The following is a 16,686-nucleotide window of genomic DNA, read 5'->3' as shown; positions in this document are numbered from 1 at the left end:
GGAGGAACAACCCCATTTGCTGGGGACCGACTAGCTGGAAAGCAGCTTTGCTGGGTTTCCTGGTGGACACCAAGTTGAACATAAGCCATCAATGTGCCCTTGCAGCAAAAAAGGCTAACAGTATCATGGGCTGCATTGGAAGGAGTGTTGCCAGAAGTTTGAGGGAGATGATCTTTCCTTTCTACTCGGCACTGATGTGGCCACACCTAGAGTGCTGTGTCTGATTCTGGGCTCCTCAGTACAAGAGAGATGTGTACATACTGGAGAGAGTCCAGCAAAGAGCCACAAAGATGATGAAGGAACTGGAGCATCTCTTTGAGGAAAGACTGAGAAAGTGGGGTTTAGCCCAGAGAAGAGAAGGCTTGGGGGAATCTTATCAATGTATATAAATATCTGAAGGGAGATACTGGAGTCAAGGTGAGCTGTGCAGTGTACTTTCTGGATCTTGGTAACAAAGGCCTGACAACAAATGGCTTAATAAGATAACTGTTTTAATTACACTAAGAAGAAGAATATAGACAACAAGTAAATCTTATGTCCCTTCAGATGCTGGGCACCTCGTGTTAGTGCAGCATCAGCTGGAGGAACCTGGACTGATTTTTCTCCTGGCGCACTGTGCAGTGCAAAGCAGATCCTGTCTGTGGAAAGAAGCTCTCCATTCTGGTCATTTGAGCTATTATATAGTTCCCTCACAAAAAACCCAACTCTTCCTAAAGGTTGTTCTCATGAGAAGTTCTTACTGCACTTTTAGATAAAGGTAAGACCACTCAGGTGGCATAATCACTGGTACCAAGTGGGAGCTGCTTGCAGAGTCCTCTGTTGCAATGAGCAGGCTGAGTATATCCCACAGCCGAGGAATTTGTGCAGCACAGCACAGGCCTGTACCCACTTAACTGTTATGTGGATCACTAACTCCTAAATGTGAAACTGTTCCTCAGTCAGGATCAATAGAGGAAGGTATGACGTGGATGGAGCCAGGCTCTTTTCATTGGTGCCCAGTGACAGGACAAGAGGTGACGGGCACAAATTGAAACACAGGCGGTTCCGTCTGAATATAAGGAAACACTTTTTTTTACTGTGAGGGTGTCTGAGCATTGGCACAAGTTGTCCAGACAGGTTGTGGAGTTCCCATCTCTGGAGACACTCAAAATCATGTTCCTGGTCAACTGGCTTTAGGTGGTGCCACTGGAGCAGGGGATTGGACAAGATGACCTCCAGAGGTCCCTTCCAATCTCACCCATTGTGTGATTCAGTGCAGTGTTGTGGTTTTATGTTTGTTTTCTCAAGGGAGGATGCTTTTCTGTTGGCATTGAACACTTTTCCCTGTAGTTGAGACTGGACTCCAAAAAGATAGAGTTGTGCGAAAACCAGTATTGAGACTATTCATCTCACAAGCATGCAGGTCACTAGAGTTTAAGCTGTGTATGGGTCTTAATTGCAAAATGGCTTCCTGGGTCTCAGTTATGCTTTCTGCAAGCATTTTTTTTTGTTTATTGCATAAGCATCTAGGATGATTCTGTATTTGATTGAATGGTCTTCTGATACCTATCAACTTCTTTCCATTGTCCTGTCTCTGTCATAGCCTTGGTTTTTTTGGTTTTGGGTTGGGTTTTTTTTTTTTATAATTTACAGAAAGAATCTGAGGGCATATAATGTGCTTTACCTTATGTCAGATGCAAGATGGAAAGCACTAGACCTGAGAAAGGGTTAAATGAATTATGAAGACAGAGGGAACACAAAACTATTAGTCCAAATGCCTGAGGCATGTAAATGCTGAAGATCTGAACGTATAACAGAATTCTGATTATTGGTTGACGATTTTTGCAATTATGGTTACGTCTTGTTGAAATAATATTTGATAAATATATCAACATGTAATATGATTTGATTTTTCCTATCCTTTTGTCACTGATTGTAATAACTGTAGAGGAATAGATCTATTGGCTGTAGTCAAGTGAATTGTTCAAGAGCTAGTGACAGCTTTGCAAAAAGTAGGAAGCTGGTAGGTAGCAGTATAGCATTTCTACAGGAATGATGTCATCTTGTTCAGGTAAGTAGAATGATTGAAATTAATTTTTGAAATGAAGGGGTCTCAGTAGTTCATCTGAAGACATAATTGCAGTGTTTTCTATATTTTTACTTGAGAAAGCTGTTTATTTTTTGAGGGAGTTTTAACTGAATTCTCTGGTTAAGTACCTGTGGATTTATGCTGAATTGTTAAAATTAACTTGCCCTCAGTACTTAAGGATACTATTGCCTCTGGACAGTAATTTAGGCAGCTCAATATTTTGAGTGTCACCTGTCATTAAGATATCCCTTTATCTAACATTTATGTCAAGTTGACATCAGTTAGCATTTGGAAAAGATTAAACATAAATCCTTTTTATCTGTGGTTTTTATTAATGAGATGTTTTGTTTGTTTGTTTGTTTTTCCCCCAAGCTGATCCTTGATCAGTACTTTTATATAACATAAATTTTAATGGTTTGCTAACTTTCGAGATCCCTTCTATAGTACTTTGACCTGGCAGATTCCAGGTTTGCTCCAGGTTATGGTTAAATAACATCCTGCTTTCTCAGGCAGAGTGCCCTCTCCTTAAAGTAGAGTAGGTTTGTGAAAGAATTACATATTTTAGAAGACAAGCATAAAATTGGCTATGATAAAATATAGTAAAGATTTTCAGGTATTGTCAAGTCATACCATGTTGGTTAAGGCATCTGTATGATATTTTGAATGTGTTTTGCTACAGATTGTTTAGGAAAATGAATGATTAATCTTGATGGCTTTTTGTTTCTATAGATTTATGACTCATTTTTTATGTTTCTAAAAAATCTGAGCTAGTAGATGGGGATATGGTTTAGTGTCCCATCAGAACTGCTGCTAACCAAAGTATCAATTACATGGTTATTTTTGAAAGTAAATGTGAAAAAATTTGAAAATAAATGTGAAAAACCAAGATTTGTATCTTGTCAGAGTGCTGCCTCAAAATTGCATATAGATTCTAAACAGCCTTCCTATGACTTTCTTAATGTTTCTGTAGCTAACGCAAATACAGAAACAATTTTTCACAGTCTTTAAATGTTTATTTAAATATATTTTCTCACGACACTGATATGAAATGTTGCAATATGTGCACACTGTTAGACAGCAAAGGTGCATCCTGGGAGTTCATGAAGATTATTGGTTCCTGCTGTGAAGTATGTAAATAGTGGGTGTAATTCAGTGGCACCTGCAAGTCAAATGTATTTAGCCAGTAGAGTTTTTTTGTTTATTGAGGGGGTTTCTATTGATCTGACTTCTAGGGCAGTAAAGAACAGCTTGTGTGCCTAATGTGTGCCATTGCTGTTATTCAAGTGCTACTCAAAGTCATAAACAAACAGGGAATCTTTAGACTGATAACCTTTGTTAGTGGCTTTTCTCCTGAAGTCTCTTACAAATGTGTAGTATTGTTGTTGCTTAAACTTCTTACTTCCCTGGCAGGACCAACCAGAAGGAGATTGATTATTTCTTTATCTGGCTTAGACATACCTTATCAAAAGAGGTGATAGCTTTAACTGTGCTTTTTGAAATCAGAAGTGCTGTGTAATGGAAGTGTATGGAATGCTCCTTTGGACAGTTCTTTTCTTGGTTGTTGCTTGAAAATCTTGCATCACTGTGGTGTTTATTAACAGCCATCACCTGGTGTTGAAGGGTATCTAGAGCTCAGAGGACTTCGATTATGGCATTTTTAAATTTATATGTTAGGTCAAATGTGATTATAGAGAAAAAAGTGCTGTGAACTGTGAATTCCCATCTGAGATTTTTTCAGCTGTGTTTGAATGTGCTGTGTGAAGACTTACTGTTATTTTGAAGGTGGATAGTCCCAGGTGTGCACAGTTAGTATGAACTAACTAAAAAACCCCAAAATACACTGTGATAGTATTTAAGAATAATCAGTGTGAACAGTTTTTGCGGTGTATTAGTGGCACATATATCAGCATGAAAAGTTTCTGCTGGAATGTGGTAAGCCAAAATGGAATATTGTCTTTCGAACTGTGATTTCTAAAGGCATTTATACTATTGCAGGGACCTGTCCTCCCTAAGCTGCACTTATTACATATGTCTAATTGGTGACAGTTACTTCATCAGCATGTGTAGTGTGTGGATAAAATATATTTGGAAGGAAGAGTCATCAGTTCTTGAGGATGTGGTTTGAGACTCAACAAAACATTTTGTCTCTCAGCTATCTTTTATCTTGCTCGTTTTCAGCTTTAGACTTTCTATTTCCTGATGGAGATGTATGAAGCATAGTGACAAGTTTGTCTTTCTTTATCCAGTGGGCTCTCTAATGAGTTCAATGATGGACAGTACTGATGTCAAGCTGTATCTCTGTAAAACTCTGTGTTTAGTGAAAGCTACTACGAAATCTGTTTTTACATTAGGCTTAGGATTACATATCAATGTTTTTTTAACATTGTCTCAACGTTTTTTCTTTCATGCTTCCCTCACTTCTTCCATATACTGCCTTTTCTTTTCCTTCTGTCCTCTTACTGGGATCAGGATTTAGCAGAAAACCCAATTTCATGATTCAGTATCCCTTGGTGTTTGAGTACTGCCTTGTCGTCTTTGCATGGTGTCTGTCAGCACCTCATGACTGATGTGGGAAAGGGTGATCTATAGATAAGTGAAGATGCTGTTACAAAGGAATACAGAAGTGATGCTTGGTATAATTTATGAGGAGCTTTGCTTTATGAAAACTAGCTTATACATATCATATAGATTATACATACCCATATTATACATATATAGAAAATCATATAATTATACTAGATTATATCTAATATTGGTCACATAGGGTAGCTTATACCATAGTCATTGGATAGTGTAGGGAAACCTGAATTACTACCAATATATATTTGGGAATGAATGAAGAACTCTCAGTTGTGGAGCTTTTAACTCATAGTAAATTCGTTGCAGTGACTCTGTTTGCTTTTTTTCATATATTATAGACTGAAAGAGATAAAAAGATGAAATTCAGCTTGATTAAACTCAACATATAACTTTATCCCTAAGTAGGGAAGACATATGTATAATTTTCTAAAAAATTCCTTAATAAGTTAAACATCAGAGGAGTAAGAGAGGAATGCAAGATTGCCTAATGGATAGTAAAAGTGGGAGATAGGAAAATAACAGAACCACTTCAGGAGGAACCTTTGTGCATACATTTAGCAATAGACTTTTGTTAGTATCACGCTGTTTTAGTCTGTTTGTGGTGAAGCACGCTCAAGGAAAAGATGTGTCAAAGATTATTCAAATACTAGCAACTTAAAAGACCTGAAGCCTCTCTGAAATGAAATGTACCGTAGTATTAGCACACATTTTTTCCTTAACATTTAGGCTCTATAAAGCTTGGTGTGTAGTGTTGAGCAAGAGTTTCAAAGACATTTTCTGGTGTACTGAAATATATAAATTGCATATTTATTTGTGTAATATTCATGCTAATGGCATTATATTCAATACAAATTTTCAGCTTCCTTCATTATTAGGCACCATCAGCCCTCTAACAGACAAATTTCAAAAAAGTCTTTCAGATTTTTCTTACTGAAAATCCCTGACCACTTCTTTGATCTTAATTGCTAGAATCTCAGCTTTGATAGTCTTCTTGACCATTGTTTGAAGATCTACCTTTGATTAGCCCGTGTCTGATAAACATGAGGCTGCGGCGCTGTCTTGCCTCAAGGGAAGCAGTGTTGTGTCTTCCTTTTTTCTCAGCTTCCTGGGTGCTGAACGCTGCTTACATCTGTTTGTAGCCTTCCCGTGGAGCAGCAATGGCACAGTATGAAACTGATACCATCTTTGAAATCTGCACAGCTGCTGGTATGGTTCTGAATCACAGCAGTGAGGTTGACCACAATCTTGTTAATGTCACCTTACTGCTATTTGACCAATCAGTTAATAAAAGCAGAGTCACTTGAGCTGTTTGACGATAGACTTTGGAATAAAATGCTATGATTTTTATTTGGTTCTTGTTTGAAAAACTTAAAATGAAAGATGAAATTATGTATGAATTCCTAGTACAATTACCATAGCGATATCAAATTGTGTGCTTACTGTGGGCAGGTTTGAAGAATTTACCCTTTTAAGAAGGAAGGAGCAGGGTAGGCATCCAAGGCACAATAGAAGATGCTGTGTCTTTCTTTTAATCGTCTACTACATGAATTGTTTAAATACATACATAAAAGATTCTTACTGATTTTTTTGGTGTTGGTATTTCTCTTGTGTCTTCACTTCTTTTTCAATATAAATTTCTCTGACTCTGAAAGACTCAGTAATGGTATTTGTAGGGGTAACAAGGATTTGTAGTGGGTAGTAAGGTATATATTTTTAATTTTTTAAAAACTTCGTCTCCTTTATATCTGAAGTTTGATAGGCTGAATTAAATCCCACAGTTTAAAATAATCCCTCATAATTAATAGTAAAGCCCTCTAGCTTTTTTTATATAAAAATGAAATAGAAACAAAACAGATTTTATCTTTTTTTTTTTGGCTTACAGCCATGTTCCTTTTTGTTGTGTTTTCAACATCACAATTGTTTTTCAGTGACATGCACGGTACTGTCTTTCTTCTTCTGTGAAGCTTGCTGATTTATATCTTTTTTTTTTTTTTTTCTTCCTGGGACTGTCAAACATTGTATTCATAGCATTGTCTTTTGATAGGATAGGCTTTCTCTTTTGAACTAATTACTGTAACCCATAACAGATAATCATGCGGCTGTACTGCAAAAACAATTTCCTTCCTCAAATTCAAACACAGGATTGTTTCTTATTGAGTGTCTTGACCTTGTTTCAAGAGAACAGGTTTTGCCAGCATTTCAGCCTTTATTTCTTCTTCATGTTGTCTGTATTCTCACTTAACAACTTTCTTAATTGGGCTTTCCTGACAGCTTTTTTCAGTCTTTTGTTTCAGTAGCCTATGGCCAGAGAGAGTGTTCTCTCTGTGTGATTTCCTTGCCTCTAAATTTCCTCATTCTTTTGGTTAAATTTCTAAGAAAAGGGGAAAGTAGTAACCATCTTTAATTCTGTGTACTCTTCCAGACTTTATCTGCACTGTTTTGTTTCCTTAAGCTGGTTTGATTTCAAATCCCTTTTGGCTGCATCAACACTAATAAAGTGGACCATTGTTTGGTATTGAGGACAGCTGGCATGGATTGAGGTTTGTCCTTTCTGTTAATCTCTCAGCCTTCAAAACAGGTAGCTGCATGCGCAGTACTGCTTGGAAGTTTTCCCGGCCATGTGATAACCCTCAGACTGTTCCCAGAGATTGAAAGAGTGGAATTGGCCTTTATCAAAAGTATTTCAGGGCTTGCTCTAAAATGATGATTTGCATTTCAGTGTCTGGGAAAGTTTCAGGCATTAGTATATTGATGTAACCTTTTAGGTTAACATTTGTAAAGCCAATAGTCAAGCTGGTTACCAACTAAAGGTTAGCTCAGTTATATCTATGATCTGCTTCCTGAAAAAGCTATCCTGTGAATTATTAATATTAAATCTTGTGCTTTAAATGATTCTGCTAGCTGTCTAGAAAAAAATAAAGCAACAAAAGAACCAAAAAGAAGCAAACAATATATCTCAACAGTCCCTCCAAACCCCCATCCACTTAAATTTTCTTGTTTGGTAATTTATAGGAGATCTACACTTTCCTTCTCACTGTAACTTCCTCATTTTAATGGTACGTGGAGTGTTTGGCTTCTATTGCATTCTGGATCTCGGAACAAGTATACAAACCTTAGATATTCAAGACAAGATTTCCTCCTCCACCATCTATATCTGTCCTTCCTGAGCCAAGTATGCCCTCTAACTTTATGTAGCATCCCACTAAATGTTTTGTGTCAGTTGAGTCATATTTGTGTTTACTTTCTGAGATTTCCAGCTACGCTTGTTTTATTCTCCGTAGTTCTTGTGTTAGTTTACAGAGATCAAGGAAGCTCTGAAGCTAGTGTACTGTTTTCCACCTTTTCTTCCCCGTGACCCTTTAACTAACCGTGCTTGCCACTCATCACTTTGGAGCCGTGATCTAGATTGCCATTTGTAAGTGTTGTTATTTTATTAAAGAGGACAGTCTTTGCCCTTAATTTGCTCACTGGTGATATGAATGACAGCAGATTTTTAACTTGCCAGGCTGGGAAGCACAGATGGCACTTCGCATGGCTGAGGAGAAGTGGGACTCTGGGGAAAAGAAACATAACATATATTTTCCTGGATTTGAGAGAGCTAGGAGAGGTCCAGTCCTTGTAGTGTTTTCCCAAATTTTCCCCAGATTTGCACTATGCGTGCAAGTGTGTAATGTATTAGCAATGTCACTATAGCATACACTAAACTTTGTAAAGTGAAAAATTTAGGACTGGGGGCACTGAACAACACTGGCCTGTCTTCTGAGAATATTGCGATGTGTCAGCTAGGGTCATGTATTTTTTATATAAAAGGGGAGAAATGTGTCAAGTGGTTGGGCTGATGTGTCTTGAAGGAGGAGAGCAGGAAAGAACTTGAGAACTGCACAGTGTCACATTGATTTATTACATTCTGGGTGACCTACCTCCTAGCAAGCGAATAGGTTAAAAATGTGTTTATATTTGGGATGTTATTTAATAACTTAATTCTTAGTTTGGCCCTTTAATATGTCCATGAAAGAAATCAGTGGATTATGTTCTGTTCTGTGTACTGTAACAGTTTTGTAGACTGTTCTTGATTTATGCCTTGAGGAACGATTATGTGTGAAAATTTCAATGTCAAGAAGGGACTTTAGACCTTATAGCAACTGTTCTATATTTTCTTCCAGTAAGGATAAGCACTTAATGATACTGAATTGTGCTCCTAATTATTATTTGTGCCATTAAAAATGGTGGTCTTTTAGAACAAGGTCAAAGTGGCAAAGTGCTATCTGATCAGGAAAAACAAGTATGAGGAAATCTCTGTCTCTTAGGCTTGTTTTGAGGAATTTTGAGGATTAATGCTTCCAAATCTGTATGTTGTTTGATTAAAGTAGAATTTCGTTGAATAATTATATGTCCTTCTGAAACCTGTGGTAGTCAAAGCTTGTTTGAAAGGGAACCTTGTCTACAAAATTGAACCGCAGAAAGAATCCTGTGTGCTTCACTGCAAACCAGCTAATTCCTGAGAGCCTTTCTTCTGTGCACAGTAGAAGTTAGATGATTTGGCTTTGATCCTTGCATATTATGGATTGAGTATATTCCAGCTTTTCTTTAGCCCTTACCAGTAAGGAATCTTAAACAACAACAACAAATTATAATATGTATAATATGTACAAAATATAGATAAATTATCTTACATATATATATTTAATATATGTATTAAAATGATTACCTTTCCCTTTGTTCCCCTGGGATGTTCCTTCTTTCCATATTTGTTTAAGGAAACTTGCTTAGTATCAGCAACTAACAATGATACCAGACATATGTATTCATGGGTATAAGAGAAATGAAGTTCAGTTTTTCAGCTAAATAACTGTTTCTCCATTAGAAAACCACATTCTTTCTTGTGTTAGAACTGGAAGACACATATTCTGAGCTTCACTTGGATTACAGAAAGAATAATTTGTTTTTCTTTACAAAACATGAAAAAACATTCAGTGTAACATTTTATCTGATTTTCTTTGGTTGGTTTAAGCGTTTTGTTGTTTAAATTGATTCTTTTCTTGTAATATTTTCCCTAACATAGGTTCAGTCACTTCTCTGTCAACTACTTGAAACCATAGAGGCAGCACTGAAATGCTTTGCTAAAAAGCTGGTCTGTGTGCTTCTGAAATCACTAATACCAGAGAAGGCAGGATTATTGCATTTAGTAGTAGAGGATGATTTATGTGTCTAGAGTAATAGAAATTGATTTAAGTTTAATTAAAAAAAAAATAAAAATTGCAAATTCACATACTTGAGTGCTGACAAGAACTCCTGGTATAAATAGACTGGTAATCAATGGTAGATTGTTGTTGTATCACTCAGATCCTGATCTGTTTCCTTCTCAGATGATGTGGCTTTGTGAGAGTAACATGATTCTAAGACACACTAGCTGGCTTCTAGCTTTTAAAAAAGATCGTTAGGACCAGCCAAGAAAACATTGGTTGATTTGCTTTTAGGACGTTTATAGCTCTGATCACAGTCACTCTCAGAAAAGATTGAGTCATTTGGAAAAGAAAGAACTGTTAGTGTGATTATGCTGAAGTTGAACTTGCCTTCTTAAAGGAGAATGAAAGAATTCAGCACGTAAAACCTAGGAAGAAATAAAAATAATTTTCATTGAGTGTGAGGGTGTATATGGGAGAGAACCAACTGAAAACAAATACATCTGAGGGATAAACTTAATAAAAAATCTTGTTTGAAAATCAGAGGGTGAGGTCTAGTCTTACAAAATCAGCAATGGGGGGGAAGAAATTCAGTGGTTCAAGATGATGTTTTTTATATGTATATGTAAAATGACTGTGTAATATGATAAGGTTGATCCTGGAGTTAGAAGTTAAAAATGAGCATATGAGGTTCCTTTGTACTGGAATAACAGAAATCTCTGAGAAAGAGGATAAAGCAGCCAAATATTTGATTGTTATTTGTCATAAAGCTTCCAATTTTACAAATTCTGTTCTGTAGGGCTACCACTGGTACTGTATAGAGATCAGAAGGGCATATTTATTTTTTTTTATTTTTTTCTTCTTGGTGCATAATTTAACTTCTTCTGAAGCAGAGGCAATTTGCCATTGACTAATGGTGGGATTTTGAGTGAGGTGTCTAATTCTTCTGTGGTATTGGAAAAGTAGTCCTGGCCTGGTGTATGGTTCTAGTGTCTGTGTTCAAGGTTAAATAAGTTTGCCCCTGTCAAATATGGAAGGGAGGGGGGAAGTGTTTCCATTTTTCTTCCTCCCACCCCTCTCTGTATTCCTGAGGTGATGTAGATATTTTCATCTAACACTTCTGTAGTTGCAGGCACTTGCAATGTGGCTGGCATCCTGGAATTCTATTCTCTTGCTGTTGTGCATTCAAGTTTTGCATCTTTTTTAAAATTCAAAAGTGTTGATGAAATGTTTTGGACTTTGTTTTGAATGGGTTCTTGTAATGCAGGAGACTGGATTAAACACTCCAGGCTGTATTGAACCCTTTACGAGGATACATTTTTTTTATAAATAGTTTTATTTTTCTAAAAATAAAAGGTAGCGACTAGTCGATGTTCACCCAGCAATTCAAAGTCAGAATCAAACACACGATTAAAATTTCCTATCTGCAAGGTCACTTCAAGACCTTTATCTCCAAAAAGATCTCTTCAAGAGGGGCAGAGTTATCTGGAAGGCACCACTGTCTAATTATTCTAGTGATCTTTATAAATACTGTTGAGGTGTTTGAACAGCTAATGCAAAGATTTTTTAAAAAAATAGTTGTAGTTTTTACATTATAAATAGAATTCCATTTTCAGGGATATATTAGTAATATTAGGCTGGAAAATTGTAAGCTTTTTTTGGTAGTTTTAAAGTTTTGAATGACTCAGAGTGGGTTGAGTATTTTTTTCCAGAGTTCCATAAAAAGATCCTGAAATAGACAGTCACTTTAGTTGTAATGATCTTAAAATAAAGGGCTTTATTTCTTTCCTCTTAGTAATAGATTTATGGATAGAAAAAAGAATTGCTGGTCTCCTGTATCTTGATTTCAGTACAGGATTTGTTACTGCTCTGTGAGTTACTCTGAGCAGACAATGGGCTACAAGAAAATATTCTAAAACCAATGCATAGTTGGTTGCAGAATAATGCTGGGAAGTGAGATTAAAATTTCATTGTCATACGGGTAGAATCTATTAAGTGGAGCTACAAATGACTTGACCAGGCTATGCTGGACTGTTTTATGTTAAACTAACTCAACATACTTCACTATTTTGTATTTTTTTTTTTTTTATATTATTCATGTTGTGGACAAATTTTCCTGGAGCGGAGGTATAAACTATATTGGAACTTTTGGGTTTTTTTCCCTCCAATTGGTCAACAACTGTTAAGTAGCTACTTGACTCTGATAGTATGTTAGTATGGGAAAAAAGACACAAATATTCATGCTTTCTTTTTATTGCTCTGTGTGTTTTTATATATTTTAGTATACTACAATTTAAAATTTTGGGGAGCTTTTTGTAGGGCGTGGTGAATTGGCCAGCCTGATAGGACTCTGACCTTCTGGTACTGCCAGTAATTCTGTTGCTTACAGATAAATCAACTTGTAAATTTAGTAAGAGTTCTTTTTATTACATGAAATGTAAACATTTCTACTTTATATTCACTATGAGCCAATCTGTCTAAATGTATTTTTCCATACACATGGGTCACATAATATGCTACCTTCCACCTGTTATTGGGGTTGCAAATATTGATTTGTAGGAAGATACAGCATAATACTTCATATAAAATTAAAAGTAACTGTCATTCTAGATTGTGCTCTGATGGGTTCCTGGTAGGGCTATCTCTTGGAACAGGTGGGCTCCATATTCAGTTTCGCTTGGCTTCCTGACTCAACTTCAGCTGATAGTTTCACCTCTCCTGTTTTATGAGACAGGTAGTGTAACTGATTTGATGAGAGGGACAGTAAAAAGACTAGTTCAGCTTTTCTAGAAAGCTAAAACCCTGATGTTACTTTCTATATATGGGGTAACAGTGTTGTATTTTTTTGTTTGGATTTCTGAGATCCTTTATCACAGGAAAAGCTATATCCTTTTTATTGAGTGCTGCCTTAGGTGAAGTATATCCAAACTATCAATCTCAAATGGAAGTGAAAATAGGCCATCTCACTCCTTCCCTCAGGCATTCCATTTTTGGAAGTTCATGGGCTCTGACCTTGTAGGTGCTGATTATTTTAAATAATTTATTACCTGAAAAAGAAAATACAGAATTCAATCTTTTTTAAATTTTTATCACTGTTGCTGCTTTTGAGATTTTTAGAGTTACCAGTTCACCTTGTTCATTTAACAGTAGAGCTGCTGAAGCTTCTCTTTGAAATATAAAATCACTTAATTTTCCTTTAAAAATAAGACTAATTTGGCAGGATTCTCATTGCAATAAAAGACAATTATCTGAAGCATTTATCATTTTCTCTTCACTCTTATTCCTGGGACTATTGTTGGTTTAATTGGTTTCCTATTTATTTTTCTTCCCCAGTTTTATCACTTTCCTTGAAGTCAGGTTCACAATTTAACTTTTTCAACATCCAATTTATTGCTGTTTCAGAGTCTGGTATGTGCAGCTTTTGATTGCTTTTCTGTTGAATGGCCAAGATTCAACACTTACTTCAGTATTATACAGCCATTCTGAATTAGTGAGACGGCTGTTACAAAATGATGTAGTAACTCCATGCCTTCATAACCCAAAAGTAAGATTTTGTTTAAAACAGTCTGCTATGTTATGTATGGTGTACTATGTATGTTATGTTATGTACAAATGTAAATAAACAAGCGGTGCAAACCAACTTAATTTGTGTACGTCCGTTTTAAAGGTAGAGCCTATTCTTTTCCATGTGACAACTATTTCAGTTTGAGGAGTTTACTGTTTTAATATTTGGCATCTGGTTTTAGGATCTTGATCCTATAATTTTTCTCAGTGTTTTTTTCCTAAGGCCTGGCTATATATATCCCAAGAATGAAAGCACTGCTTTTTTTCCCCTCGCTTTCTTAATTTGTTTTCACAGATGCCTTGAGGGTCTATACTTAACCTTTGTTAGTTTTTTGGCAATGAAGCAAACAGTTTCTATTTTTTTGGACCTCTGTATAAATAGAGGTTGTTCATTGTATACATTGTATACATTTCTGTTTTCATAAGAGTTTTGCTACAAGTCATCTAATCACAAATCATAAAATTCTGAGCAATATTTTTAATAAGAGTGTTTACGTGCATCTCTTGAATACTGCATGTAGTAAAGGATGAAAACATGGATAAAGATAAAAAAAAGGATAAAAACTAATGATCATCATCTTCTCTTCTCCTTTCAGAGAATTACCTAAGCTTCAGAATGAAAGTGAGGAGGAAGAGTGCCCAAAAGTATTAATTTGAACAATAATTATTGCTGGTAAGTAAGTACTTCTCTTCCTCTGTGATGTCTCCACCACTGGGACAAAAACTAGATGTAAAGAAGCTAGATGAAGACCTGTGCTTCTTAAAACAACCGAAAACTGTCCTGTTGATAAATCCTTGTCAGTTGGAAAAAGAAGACTTTGCAAAAGAGAGGTCAAGTTCTTTGCTTTTATGTCAGATCACTGACAAAATTGGGTCAATCAGACACCTGTTTCACCTTTCCTTTCTCTCCTTACACCCATTTCTCTCCCTTTTCCTCTTTGCCTTTCACCTCTAAGAGGAGAAATTCTTTGATAGATTCATTATGTATCATCTGTCTTATGTACAAAGCCCTTATTCTTTGGAAATATTTTTGGGCCCTTTCATCTGTGTTGCAGATATTACATGTATTTCTCAGAGATAAGCATTACTTCAGTAGAAGCTGGGCACAGGCCTTATTCCATGAAGCTTCTCTGAGAGTTATAAGTAACTAAGCTGTTGTGGCTGGAAACTATTGTGTGCTCTGGGATATCCTAGATTCAATGATAGATTTTCTCATAGGATGACAAGTATTAAAAACTTAATACTACAGGTTCTTATGTTTTTGGAGGTCTATGCAAGTACTGTAATACTCATATAAATAAATAAATGTATCATAAAAGATAAATCTTAGAAGAATAACTGTCTTCTTTTTGAGAAGGTGATTAAAGAATAAACTTCACTGAAACATGAATTCGGGTGTGAACTTGGAAACCAAGCATTTTATGTTGTTATTCTTTTTTGATGCAACTGTAGAAAACACTGTTATGATCAGTATTGTTAATTATGGTAAGGATAAGAAGGTTGTGAAAGCTTCTTCAACTTTCACAATTGCATGAACTAGACTAAAAGCTCAGGCAAATTTGTTGCAGGTGAAATGCTTTTACTGTTCATCCAACTTCAGTAATGGTTGTCAAGCTGAAGATATCTAAAGTACTCTCAATTATTATGATTTATTTACACAGTTGTAACTCTTGAAGTACTTTGTTAGCTTAAGAATTTAATGAATGGTTTAAAAAAAAGAAAAGAAAATGTGAGATTTAAAACAATGTTCTGAGGACCTCATGGCCAGGACAGAACAAAGAATATGGTGGTGGCTTTCCAAGCATCCGGTTTCCAGTTAGGTTTCTTGAAACTGGCTTACCGTTGTAACTGCTTACTGTTGTTGAAAGGGGTTGTTTACATTTCCCGAACCCTGCTCTCCTCCATATCTGACTCCTGCTGAAACTGATTTATCTCAGAAACCCACCAAAAAGGTGGCTAGTTCTGTTTCTTGGTTTGTAGGTTGGATCAGCTCAGATAAACATTCAGAAAGTATTAAAAAATGAGAGTGGTTTTTCTTTTCCTGGAAAGAAAGAAATGCAATTTAGGAAACATGGCAGTGATCTGCTACATTGGACACCCAGCTTACCATGAGGGTACTCTTACCTATTGTATTATTAAACATTCATTGGTATAGGGACTGATCATGGCAAATGCAGATTCAAGTCGCTCCTTGAAACCATGCAGCAGGAACTCGGAGGCCAGTTTTTCCACAGTCTCTGATGGTAGATCTAACTGCTGGACAATTGGCTACTGTCAAGCATGTCAGTATATTTCTAGACCTGGAAAGCACTTCTGACAACAATTTGTTGAGAATATTTTGATAAAAAAAGATTGTATTTTTCCCCAAGTACTTCTGGTATGCACTTGCTAGGTGAATTTCTTGCATCCAGATTATGTGTTCATGTCCAAATGCTTCTCAAGGCTAGAGAGCAATACCTAGCAGTAAGAAAGAAAGGAAATATGTGCAGTCATAGAGTGATAAAGGACCTAGTTCATTTGTAATAATAACCAAGCATGCCAATGTAAGAGCAGGCTATGAGCTCCCTCTTCTTTTCAAGCATCTTGCAACTTTTAATATTAATTATTTTATACGAGGGAAAGTAGTCAAGTCTTTTCAGAATCATCCCCCAGAATCTTTAAGGAATAAGTTTAAGGAACATATGTTACGTGAAGTTCCATTATTCCAGAGGAAGAAATGAGAGTCTGCAGGCAGGAGCAGAGTGTGGGAACATAACCTGTCCAGCCAGTCAGTGCATGTATTTGTCCAGCAGTTTGTTGTAACACTGTCTTAAAGTTGCTAGACTGGACATAGACGATTTGACTTTGGAGAAGGAAGAGATGTAGCTTCTGTGAGACCTTTAGACTAGAACTGGCTCATGTCACCAGATCCCTCCCAGCTGTTGCTGTTAGTAGAAGTGACCTGTCGATACCAAATAGAAACAATGATTCAGAGGGAAAAATCTTAGCAGATAACTAGAAAATCTGTAATAATCTTCCCCCACTCCACCCAGCCCCATGTGAAATAATCTGTGTGCTCCAGGTCCTGGAAATGAATGAAAAAATACATATGAAGAACTTGCGTGACTTGTCCAAACCTCACTTCTTATCAGAATTGTCTGGTCCCTTGTACATGATGTTACATAATGCAGCAATTCGTCTGTATTGTAGTTTACAGTTTTGTAAATTAATTTTTTGTGTGTGTGTGTTTAAGAGTGAGTCTGGATGTATGCATATATGCTTGCTTATACTTAGTTTTTGTACTTCATTTTG

General features: G+C 36.3%; 1 protein-coding gene across 5 annotated transcripts in view; it reads left to right on the top strand.

Moving 5' to 3' along the window:
• The window catches only part of FUT8 (fucosyltransferase 8), a 131,442-nt gene that overhangs the window by 11,665 nt on the left and 103,091 nt on the right, over window positions 1–16,686 (top strand). For all 5 annotated transcript variants that reach the window (XM_054827739.1, XM_054827740.1, XM_054827738.1 and 2 more), the window contains exon 2: window positions 13,992–14,068. The gene's annotated coding sequence lies outside the window, so the exon portion shown is untranslated. The remainder of the gene's footprint in view (window positions 1–13,991; window positions 14,069–16,686) is intronic.

Source organism: Grus americana, chromosome 5 (genome assembly GCF_028858705.1).
Source record: "Grus americana isolate bGruAme1 chromosome 5, bGruAme1.mat, whole genome shotgun sequence".
NCBI classification, from domain to species: Eukaryota; Metazoa; Chordata; class Aves; order Gruiformes; family Gruidae; genus Grus; species Grus americana.
The sequence above is the reverse complement of the archived record's forward strand: the minus strand, read 5'-3'. Positions and strand labels throughout refer to the sequence as shown.